Genomic DNA, 11,351 nt, shown 5'->3' with positions numbered 1-11,351 from the left:
GCCTTCAGGAATATATTGGACCTAAAAACTTGAGGCCAATTGATTTTTCTGCATTAATTTCTCAATTAGGAGCCTAGTTAGAAGACCACAAAGGGTCGATCTGCCAAAAAATGAACTCAAAAGCCTTGTTGGTACATATGTGCACGCTTGTGTGCTTTTGTTTCTACATACTGTACAATACAAATCTTTAACCTTTGCAGCTACTGTGATATGATATAATTTTCAGGAGAAAATACTTCTTCAGGGATGGTCGATATTTGAACTAACTGCCCTTAAACTACATCCTACCACCATAGGCCTGCATAAAAAGAAAATGCCAACTAATTTACAGTCTAAGCAGCCCTGGACGCTCCTGTGTGTCTTGTTGATTAACATAATGTGTGGTTTGATATATGTTGCTTTAATAATAATTATTATAGTATAATATATATATAGTAAAAAGTACAATATTTGCCTCCGAGATGTAGTGGAGTAGATGTATAAAGTACCCAAGTAAAGTAAACGTACCTCAAAACTGTAATTCAATTAGTTAACTTCCACCAGTTCCTATAGTGGTTTTCAGTGCCTTGCTCAAAGGTCTGACAATATGTTATTTTCAGCTGAGAAACACTTCTCGCTCTTGAATTCGTCGCTCAGATTTCATTACTGGAGTTCTGGGTGTTAATCAGGACCGTCACTGGTTCAAAACCTCTTTTAATCGTCCTGCTTCTCTGCCTCTCATATTTCCTATCAGTCTGCATTGTAATGCTATATCTAATAAAGTAGAGATTTCATGGAACTGATGTTAACATCTTCCTTTTATAATGGCTGGAATTCTGGTATTCTGGTGGCACAGACCTCACATTATGTTCAAATCAGGTTTGTTTCCTGAATTGTTTCCCATCTCTCCGTTGTCTTTTCCAGGACTTTGATTGATTTTATTGCGCCCTTAAAGAACTTGGACCTCTGCATTGAACCCATCCTAAGGAGCATACAGCACTCAGGGACCAACTCCAGTGGGTCCCAGTAATGCCAGTACCTTGGACAATGGCTCTGGCATTAGTATGCACCTATAGCATGCATGTCTTTTGGCGTAGGACATTGTCTTAAACTGTGGGTTAGAAGAGTTATTCTACTTAATAATCTGGTAAATACCCACTCTTACAAGGTCAACAAGATTTCCCCCCGTTGCACCAACGCCACATAATAATAAAGACAGGTATGCAACTACATTCATGTCAGACTTTGCATTCATTGTAACCTGCCTGCGCACGACTTAACCTTGGACAATATGCAGGTCCCTATTGGCCCCTGACAAAGAGCATTATTTCTCATTCATCTGTGTGCATGCGCCCACCTGCCATCCTGCTAATCATACACATAGCCCAATGTGGTATCTCTCATTTGCATTGAGAGGAAACTCTATTTGACCCAAGGTTACGGCACTATTGTCTCCGCCATTAATGTGTATGAATGTACAGCATTAAAGACACAATTGTTTCCTTGTGCTAAAGCAGTTCTAAAGACCAAACAGTGAAGGAGAACCAGCTGCTACTTTATAACCCAACAAACAGAGCAGCATCGGGTTTGAATGGAGAAATAAGGAGTAGGTGTTATGTTAGATAAGGTTTTAATGTCTTTGATTTCCCACAGTGATGCTGTGATAATGAACTAAAGTACTACTTAACTAAAGTGTTTTGAACCGCAGATAATATCTTATTATTATAAATAATGTGACGGTTTCATTGTACCAAGTGAGACTGTGGGAGAAGATGTAACTAATAATATATGTACAAATAATAATATACAGTATATGCATGACAAATCGTCATCGCTGTCCTCTAATATCAAAATGTACACACACACACGCACGCACGCACACACACGCACGCACAAAACCCATACTTGTAACAACAGTAAGACACCTTAAAGGCGAGAAGCGGGGCTGAGACACTCTACCGGAATAATGTCACTTCATGATGTCAGCACTACAGCGGAGCGGACAGATCCTGATGTCCTGACGTCACTACAGCGGAGCGGACAGACCCTGATGTCCTGACGTCACTACAGCGGAGCGGACAGATCCTGATGTCCTGACGTCACTACAGCGGAGCGGACAGATCCTGATGTCCTGACGTCACTACAGCGGAGCGGACAGACCCTGATGTCCTGACGTCACTACAGCGGAGCGGACAGATCCTGATGTCCTGACGTCACTACAGCGGAGCGGACAGATCCTGATGTCCTGACGTCACTACAGCGGAGCGGACAGACCCTGATGTCCTGACGTCACTACAGCGGAGCGGACAGATCCTGATGTCCTGACGTCACTACAGCGGAGCGGACAGACCCTGATGTCCTGACGTCACTACAGCGGAGCGGACACATCCTGATGTCCTGACGTCACTACAGCGGAGCGGACAGATCCTGATGTCCTGACGTCACTACAGCGGAGCGGACAGACCCTGATGTCCTGACGTCACTACAGCGGAGCGGACAGATCCTGATGTCCTGACGTCACTACAGCGGAGCGGACAGATCCTGATGTCCTGACGTCACTACAGCGGAGCGGACAGATCCTGATGTCCTGACGTCACTACAGCGGAGCGGACAGATCCTGATGTCCTGACGTCACTACAGCGGAGCGGACAGATCCTGATGTCCTGACGTCACTACAGCGGAGCGGACAGATCCTGATGTCCTGACGTCACTACAGCGGAGCGGACAGATCCTGATGTCCTGACGTCACTACAGCGGAGCGGACAGATCCTGATGTCCTGACGTCACTACAGCGGAGCGGACAGATCCTGATGTCCTGACGTCACTACAGCGGAGCGGACAGATCCTGATGTCCTGACGTCACTACAGCGGAGCGGACAGATCCTGATGTCCTGACGTCACTACAGCGGAGCGGACAGATCCTGATGTCCTGACGTCACTACAGCGGAGAGGACAGATCCATGATGTCCTGACGTCACTACAGCGGAGCGGACAGATCCTGATGTCCTGACGTCACTACAGCGGAGCGGACAGATCCTGATGTCCTGACGTCACTACAGCGGAGCGGACAGATCCTGATGTCCTGACGTCACTACAGCGGAGAGGACAGATCCATGATGTCCTGACGTCACTACAGCGGAGCGGACAGATCCTGATGTCCTGACGTCACTACAGCGGAGCGGACAGATCCTGATGTCCTGATGTCACTACAGCGGAGCGGACAGATCCTGATGTCCTGATGTCACTACAGCAGAGCGGACAGATCCATGATGTCCTGATGTCACTACAGCGGAGCGGACAGATCCATGATGTCCTGATGTCACTACAGCGGAGCGGACAGATCCTGATGTCCTGACGTCACTACAGCGGAGCGGACAGATCCTGATGTCCTGATGTCAGATCCATGATGTCCTGATGTCACTACAGCGGAGCGGACAGATCCATGATGTCCTGATGTCACTACAGCGGAGCGGACAGATCCATGATGTCCTGATGTCACTACAGCGGAGCGGACAGATCCTGATGTCCTGACGTCACTACAGCGGAGCGGACAGATCCTGATGTCCTGACGTCACTACAGCGGAGCGGACAGATCCATGATGTCCTGACGTCACTACAGCGGAGAGGACAGATCCTGATGTCCTGACGTCACTACAGCGGAGCGGACAGATCCTGATGTCCTGACGTCACTGCAGCGGAGCGGACAGATCCTGATGTCCTGACGTCACTACAGCGGAGCGGACAGATCCTGATGTCCTGATGTCACTACAGCAGAGCGGACAGATCCATGATGTCCTGATGTCACTACAGCGGAGAGGACAGATCCATGATGTCCTGATGTCACTACAGCGGAGCGGACAGATCCTGATGTCCTGACGTCACTACAGCGGAGCGGACAGATCCTGATGTCCTGATGTCAGATCCATGATGTCCTGATGTCACTACAGCGGAGCGGACAGATCCATGATGTCCTGATGTCACTACAGCGGAGCGGACAGATCCATGATGTCCTGATGTCACTACAGCGGAGCGGACAGATCCTGATGTCCTGACGTCACTACAGCGGAGCGGACAGATCCTGATGTCCTGACGTCACTACAGCGGAGCGGACAGATCCATGATGTCCTGACGTCACTACAGCGGAGAGGACAGATCCTGATGTCCTGACGTCACTGCAGCGGAGCGGACAGATCCTGATGTCCTGACGTCACTCGCTCGTCCCCTTATAATCTTAATACAAACCAACTATTTTCTAAGAACAATATTGATTTAACTAAGAGATTCGAGATTCAAAAGTCCTGATGCAACATTTCCTGGTGTGTGTGTGTGTGTGTGTGTGTGTGTACAGGCAAAGCGAGTACAGTGTGACAGCTTAGCGTTTCAGGCAAGCGTAACGGAAGTGAGCGTAATGGAAGTGCATTACAGGCAAGCACTCTCTATAGTTGGCCCATAGAAAGATATGCAAGCACTACAGGCAAAGTGAGTACAGGAAGTGCGTGACAGCCTCCTGCACCTTTTCAAAATGTTCAATAATTGGGAAAATAGCAGATCTATAACCTCAAAATTGTAGATGGACACATTTAGGCTATTGGCTATGACAACGTAGTTCACACAGGATCAGAGAGGTCATCTTGTCCCACTTTTATTACAGGCACTATTCTCTAGGAAGATGAGGACCTTGTCCCGCTTCTTTCTCTTTTTTGTAAACAAGTTGCAATATTACAAATAATATACAACAAAAAAAAAAATACAAAACTAGAACTTGCTTGCTTGCTTGTTGCACACAATAATAATAATAATAATAATTTTGATGGCGCTTTTCTATGCACTACGTGCCTACTCAAGCGCTTACAATCGTTAATTCATTCATACATTGGGAGGTGAAGCGGCGAACAGTCGACGCCAGCGTCCTCACTTGACCCCCCATAAATGGCCTACTAGTGCGCAAGCAGAGCGCGCAAGTACTGTCGACCGCTACAAACTGTGAAATCTCAGCTTCTCTGTGAAAGAACGTTTGAAATATAACCTCTCTGAGATCTTCTAGAATTTTCCCGTGAACACGTGTTTGGGAATAATAAGATCTGGAATCTTCCTCTCCTTTCTGTCTCTTTCAACAACACTTCCTTGCTCTTGTCTGCGGGTTTACCTTCAGTTTGGTGGAACACTAGCTCTCAGCAATATTGCGTTAGGTAAACCCTTTAGATCTGTAGATTATTGCAATCCTTTTCGTCTCTCCTGGCTAAGGATTTCTAGAATCTGACTATCTTCTCTGTTCTGTGATCTCTTCGATCTCTCTAGTGTCTAGTCTATAACCTCTCTAAGATCTTCTAGAATTTTCCCGTGAACATGTGTTTGGGAATAATAAGATCTGGAATCTTCCTCTTCTTTCTGTCTCTCAGTCAGGAATATGCTGATGATTTGTCCTGGCTATCTAGAATACAGCTCTATGACTTACTTGAAATTCATTCTTTAGTTACGTAACAACAATCAATTACGTAATGTTGTAATTAATACGGATGAGTGACGGCTTTCGATGGTGACGTATATGTCGATCAGTGTCGGTTGGATTAAAGGAAATGCCTCTATGTATATGTAATTTGTAAATTGATTAGCGGTATACTGTGGTTACTTTGCGTATGCCCCGTTTGATGTGTATGTATCGTAGCAGCATATGATGTCAGGGTATAACTGGTACAACTAGCTCTCAATGATGACGTAATAAAGATGTGGATCAAAGGACCCAATGCCAGGGTGTAATTGGTTTTCGATGGTGACGTAATGATATGTTTTAGTGTCGGGAGGATTAAAGGTAATTCCCCTACAGTATGTATACGTATGTAATCTGACACCACTGCCATATCAATCACAAGTAGTCATGCGCTGGCACGGCGCATATGCATCAAACGACTGGACGAAAACTATTACTTGCGCACTCTGCTTACGTAAGTAATTACACAAGACAAACTGAAAAACAAAAACAAATATAACAGCAAAAATAAAAAGAAAACTGGAGAATAGGGCCACCCCCCCCCCCCAAACCAACCCCAACCCCAGAAAGGTAAACTACACAGCTTTCATTCCGCTTCCTTCTGTCTCTTTTCCTTTCTCTTTTCTCACAACAGGGTCTCTTGCTTCCTGTTTGCCACCAAGGAGAACACACACACACACACACACACACACACACACACACACACACACACACACACACACACACACACACACACACACACACACACACACACACACACACACACACACACACACACACACACACACACACACACACACACACACACACACACACACACACACACACACACACACACACACACACACACACACACACACAGTGAAAGGGCTTCCTCCTTGATGAAGCAGGTGGTGTGTGTCAAGACCATCATTATGAAGTGAAGCAGTCTCCTCCATGGTGGGCCTCTATTTTCACATTGTTGTTTATTCGTGCGAATCAAAGGTTCAAATCAGTAAAAGTCAACCAAAGATGTCGCTTCGCAACGTCAACTGCTCTGGCATTTTGGTCAAAATGTGTCAGCCAAATTTCTATCATGATTGATTTGTAGTGGTTTGTCCATTGATACTATTCCTTCCACAGTATAAAAAAGGTATAATTAGTGGGATTTGTTGTTTGCATTTATGACCAGAAATGTCCCAAACAAAGTAATACAAGAACATACAGGCAGAAGAGAGGGACACCGCTGTCCGCCACACGGGTCATACAAATTATGGAGTGGGGTTATTTAGGGGCGCTAGCCCCTTGTTTAATGTTTGTTTTAAAAACGCCATTGACAATGAAGGGAATATTTATGTCATATTGTCCGTCATTACGTCATATTGTCTCATAGTGTCTTAATAGCCTGGGCAGCATTCCAGTTCGGGTTTATGATCCGGTCGGGAGCGGATTAACTTTCTTCATGTTGTAGTCAATGACTTGTAGTCATCTGGCAGGAAGCCACAAGACGGAATCAGTACTATGAATGGCGGAATTCTTATTCCGCCTTGTCGTTTCCTGCCTGATGACTACAAAACAAGACTACAACATGACGTAAATTACCATCCGCTCCAGACCGGTTCACATGGCAATTTTGGAACACAGACCAGGCTTTCCTCCAAGGTGGAAAGCCTGGTGACGCGAGGTTAGTGTCTTAAAGCCTGGTGACGTGAGGTTAGTGTCTTAAAGCCTGGTGACGCAAGGTTAGTGTCTTAAAGCCTGGTGACGCGAGGTTAGTGTCTTAAAGCCTGGTGACGCGAGGTTAGTGTCTTAAAGCCTGGTGACGCGAGGTTAGTGTCTTAACCAGATGCTGTGTATTAACTAAGTACAAGCCTGATTGTGGGGTTTACCTGATGGTGGAGCCAGTTCGTACACTTCCCATATTTTTTCTAAATCAAAGACCTGAATTTGGTTGCAGCTCCTGTCATGTCTACTACTCCATACCTGTCTATCCTCTCCAAACCTTTTGTAATTCTCTCTATGCCCTTGGTCGAGCCCGTCTCACTGTCTGGGTTGCAGATTTCTTTGATAAAGGAGATTCTGCCTAAATAGAAATATCGTCTGGTTAATGCATTCATTGTAAACTCTGGGTTGGGGAAAGAATACCAATGCAAGGCAGTGCTATACTGCTGACCTTTAGCTAACATTTAGCAGTCAGCGGAGGCTTGGCTCACCTCTCCGTGCAAGGCGCTGGCCGTGACAGACAGGTGAACGCGTGTGTGTGTTTGTGTGTCTCTGCCAGCGAGGCCACAATGACTCGCTGACCACAGACAGCTGAGCGGTACATAGCTTACCTCGCCTCTCAGGTGGATTCCATGTTCAGGGAGTTCAGGACTTGCCCACGACACTGATTAATGGCTATCACATCCATTCCTGAAAAAGGCCTGCCTTGTTTGTTTTGGAGGCGCGCAGAGACAGCTCACTGGGTCGGTCTAATACGGTTCCCACGATGCCGTACTCTTCGGGAGGCCGGATGAGTTCTGGAGACGGCCAGCTCTCGCTCGAGGCCAATACCTACAGAGATATGAAAAGCAACGAGTCGTCATTAATCACCGGGTGTCTGACCTGTTCCTCGCACTCCTCGCTCTACTTCTGGGATTCTTCTAAGTAAAAAACAACCAGACTTCTATAATATGCTGCTGAGCAGATTGAACCAGTATTTTGATGATTGATTCATAAGCTTCCAATCTTAATGAGATGATTGCGGAATGAATGTTTTTTTTTTTGCATAGCAGACAGGCCATTGTGATTTATTCTTAAAGCTGGATTTGTCTAATAGTCTAGTATATGTACAGGGGTGCGGGTGCAAATCATACCGGTATCCAGAAAAGTAGAATTCATCATGCAAATGAAGCTCGTTGCATTTTGCATGTTTCTTTATGGTATTTCCTCCACAGACGTGCACCCACAAACACACAAATGCATGCAAATACCTCACCTCACCATGCTTTCTGCAGTACAGAGTTATAGCTTGTAGATTGACTTTTTTAAATAGGGCCCTAAGTGGTTAATTTAATTCATAATATATGTATGCAAGTTTGGGTTCCAAGAGACAATTCCTAGAAATACACAGTACTCAAGTAAATGTGCATAGTGTACATGCCCACCACTGCTTAGGTAGAGCAGCTTCTTGGAATCGGAAGACACTAACTAACTAACAAGTCCTAACTGCTCCTGATCAGCAGCCTTGCATCCAATTACTGTCTGTCTGTCTGTCGAAACATGTTTTTAGGGATATCAATCGCTCTTGGGGGTCATGACACCAGACATAGAGAGACAGAGAGTGAGATGGATGCTCTTCCAAGGCCCTGGTGCACTAGTGAAAACGTATCGCATGTCCTGTCGTGTGATATGTCGTGCAACTGTGGTGCATTGAATGTACAGTCAGTGCATTGTGACAACATTGTTCCCGGAAACGGAATGAAACACTTGAAAACCATTGCTTGATACAAGGGAGATATCTGCAGTCTGATTGGCTTTTACTCTAATGAAAAAATGACATCATGGACAGGTCTTGCATAATCAGGTTAATCAAATATATCTCTCCTTTGCTGTCCTGGATGGAATCCATTAGAAAACATGTCATTATAGATAACCACATAATTATTCCATTGATAGAGCTAATCTGAGCTACACTGCAAACTGGCTAAACAAGTCTAACAGCCCCTCTCCATACAATCGAGCTTAATGTTACTATTGGCTAAATGCAAAAGAAAAGGATGAATGCAAAAATAAAGGACAAATGCCAAGTTTGACTTGTTAAAAAAGAGACAGAATATATCAACGGGATCTGGCATAAATCAAGCCACACTTTCTATATTAAATAGGCACATATTGTTACTGGGAGAAAAGGACTGACCCCATAATATGCTAATAAGCTGTAGAATCCATTTAGCAGGCACGGTTAGGAACACGGAGGCAGTGTGGGTAATTAAATGTTTGCAAACGGCGAACATGTGCGCTGGCACCTTCTCCCTTGCTTGAGGTTCAGCTCCATGGTTATTGAGACCATTACAGCTCCTTCCCTCACATTAGGAGATCTTGGCCAGAAATAGTGGTCGATATATGTCAGAGTCACTTATCCACTGACTGTCAGCATAGACAGTTTTAAATTCTTCCTGTTTAATTGTTTAACATTTACAACACTAGAATAGTTCTGACAACATTGCACGACTTTAAACATAATTGAATAACCCATGCAAAATGTCCCTAGGGGACAATAAAGTATATGCTCTATATATCTCATACCATATTTATTTAACCAGGTATTCAAAGAAAGATCCAGAATCTCTTGACCACAAAACAGCGGCATCAGTGGTAATATTAGGTTGGCAGACAAAATCACATTTAGCTATTTAGTATGTAGAATTGAGAACATTTTTTGAGGGGCGCTAGCCCCTCCTATGCCCAGCTTTGATTCGCTGATCACCCCGTAGCGATGATTTGATTGGCTGAGCATAGTATATATTGAGAATAAAACTGCATGAGGGCAGAAAAGTGAAGACGCCAAAAGTGATTGGCCGGATTGACATTTGTTATGATTTGATTGGCTGAGCACGGAATGTGATGTATGATGATAAGAGCGCCCCTCACTTCACACGAGTGTGATTTATGTATTATAAAATAGCTATACATTTAATATCATAAAGTGAGTGACAGTGTGCCAGTAAGAAAAGGCACTATCTTCCGGACCATACACTATAGTGAAATAGATCTACTTGTGTCACATAGGCCTACTGTAGGCTTTCACTATAAATAAACTTAAACCATGATAGATTCATCGAAAACATCCAACCTTTTTATGGTTTACTGATACTGTCCTAATATGTGAGGGGGCAGTGCTTTTTCATTTACTGTTTTAATTTATTTTTAATAATTATTTTAGATTTTTAGAGCTGTGCTGGAGTAGGTTATTTTTCTAAAGAATTATTAGAAGGAGGGAGACCCGCAGACTGCCACTCTGCTACTTTGTCGCCGACGCACCTGCTGTTATTAGTAAGTCGAGTGTGCGGAAGTCTCTCCCCAAAATAATTATTAAAAAATAAACAAAAACATTAAATGAAAAAGCACTTCCCGCTCACGTATTAGAAGGACAATATCAGTCAACAGAAAAAGGTCAGGTGTTTTGAATCTATCATCGTTAAAATGGAGTTTGAAGTTATAATGGGTTTGTATAGGAAGGGGGTGGGGCAGCTAAAATGAATATCAAATATCTAAATATTGAATGGAGCAACTTAAAAACTGTGTTCACATAAGCCTGAGTGGACGATACAATGACCAAAAGTCTTTTTTGAAAGTGAAATATCCCTTTAAGCTAAGACTTAGCTTAACTACCAAATCGCTTCAACCCCGGTGGGAAAGGGGCCTCTGTGTCTCAGAAGAGGGCTGTGAACAGTTCTGTCCACTGACCACAGCCCTCCTCTGAGATACACGCCGAGTAGACATAAATGGCACCTTATTATAATGAGCATTAGTGAGGAGGACCAGTAGGTTGAAAGTGGTCGTTTAAGCTATAAAACTAGGACAAATTAACTCCACAGAAATATGTGGGGAGAATTTGTTCTTTGGATTTTCAAGAAGCAATTTTGAGTCAATCAATCAATCAATCAATCAATCTGAAAGAGTGCTGGCACTCGGAAATTGTTCGTGTGATGGGTATAGGTGAGGTGTAATGGACAAAATGGTGAGCAGGCAAGGCCACTGGCCAGGCTGACCAAGACGAGGCAGAGGATTCTGTTTATGTTTTAATTGGTTTGTGTGCTGTACAAAGGGACAAACAATAGTTGGCATCAATAAGCCTATCAGACAAATCATAAATGGCAGCTCAATCCATATTCAAGAGTATAAATAATATTCATAATTAAAT

The sequence above is a fragment of the Protomyctophum parallelum genome (assembly GCF_964188405.1).
Source record: "Protomyctophum parallelum genome assembly, chromosome: 17".
Taxonomy (NCBI): Eukaryota; Metazoa; Chordata; class Actinopteri; order Myctophiformes; family Myctophidae; genus Protomyctophum; species Protomyctophum parallelum.
The sequence above is the reverse complement of the archived record's forward strand: the minus strand, read 5'-3'. Positions refer to the sequence as shown.